We start from the raw sequence: 1,340 nt of genomic DNA, 5'->3' as shown, positions 1-1,340 counted from the left end.
TTGTGCTGTTCTTTTCCCACCAAAATGATGTCACTTCCTAGAGGAAGGCTTTTGTTAGTTAAAGGGTTATTACTAAAAGACTTAACAGGATGGAGAGATATTGTCAAACTGTGACTTGGCAACCAGATTAACCCAATTAAAACAATAGAAAACAAGTTCAGCCCTGATTATAGAAAGGAAACCATGAAGGAAAACCTTTCTGAAATCTTTATACATTTTCAGTTAGGCAGCATATGGCTCTAATGACGCGTCCACTCAAACAAAAGTCATGAAATTAATAAAAATTCACCCATACCTTCAATTAATCGTGATATGGAAAGAATAATTTAACAAAGGATTTCTGTCTTTAAAAACTGGTCTTAATATTTTACCGGATAGAAGGAATAAGCGAACCTTCCAGAAGTAAAGAACCTTCTTTTGCAGTTTTATTATATCTTAGATGCAGTGTTGTTATTGTTGACTTTTTTTTGTAACAATGTTAAAGAGGTACTAAAATTACTAAAACTGAAAAAAAAGAAAAGAAAAAAAAGGCCAAGTAGAAATATATAAAAAACTACATAAGACATACTAAAACTTAAATTGAAATAAACTAAAAATATAAATATTCAATTCAATAATAGTATATAAATAACTGTTTAGATGACACGCTGAGTCAGATATGGTATTCTTACACCTTTATTAAGTTGAGCTAATTCAAAAAGCAGACATTCAGCAACAGTTGAACATTGTAGCAGCAGGAATAGGCGAATAAACACTAACTGGGTTTTTCTTGTTTTAAAACAAACTTCACACCATGCATTCAGCTCAAGAACACCCTATCGCAGGTGTGTTTATATTATAAGAATAAACTTAAAATCACTGAGACTCTTCTCTCAGTGGCACCTTGCTTACCAGAAGCACAACTTGCTCTGGGGAAAATCTTTAATCTGTGGAATATTATGGTGTGAATTACGGTCACATGGAAGACAAAACGAAAAAGAAATTTAGTATCGTGATTTTGATCAAAACACAAAAAAACAGAAAAAAAGGCTCCCAAAATAAATATGCAGACCCTTTTTATTCTCTTTATCTTTGTTTCATTGTTGCAGGTAAAACCCTTTACAAAACAAAGTATTTCCATTTCTTGGGAATAACACATTAAACAAGCTTTCATCTCACTCTTTAACCATTTACACATGAAAAACAATCGTCACACATTTGCATCGCATCACAGAACCAGTCAGGCCTAGCCTTTCTCACAAACTGCAAACAATTCATAGAACACCACTGCAAAAAAAAAAAAAAAAAAAAAAATTTTTTATTTGTTTTGAATCTTTTTTATGTACAGTACATTAAAACCA

This window comes from Sinocyclocheilus anshuiensis, unplaced genomic scaffold, assembly GCF_001515605.1.
Source record: "Sinocyclocheilus anshuiensis isolate Anshui unplaced genomic scaffold, SAMN03320099.WGS_v1.1 scaffold1114, whole genome shotgun sequence".
Lineage (NCBI taxonomy): Eukaryota > Metazoa > Chordata > Actinopteri > Cypriniformes > Cyprinidae > Sinocyclocheilus > Sinocyclocheilus anshuiensis.
The sequence above is the reverse complement of the archived record's forward strand: the minus strand, read 5'-3'. Positions refer to the sequence as shown.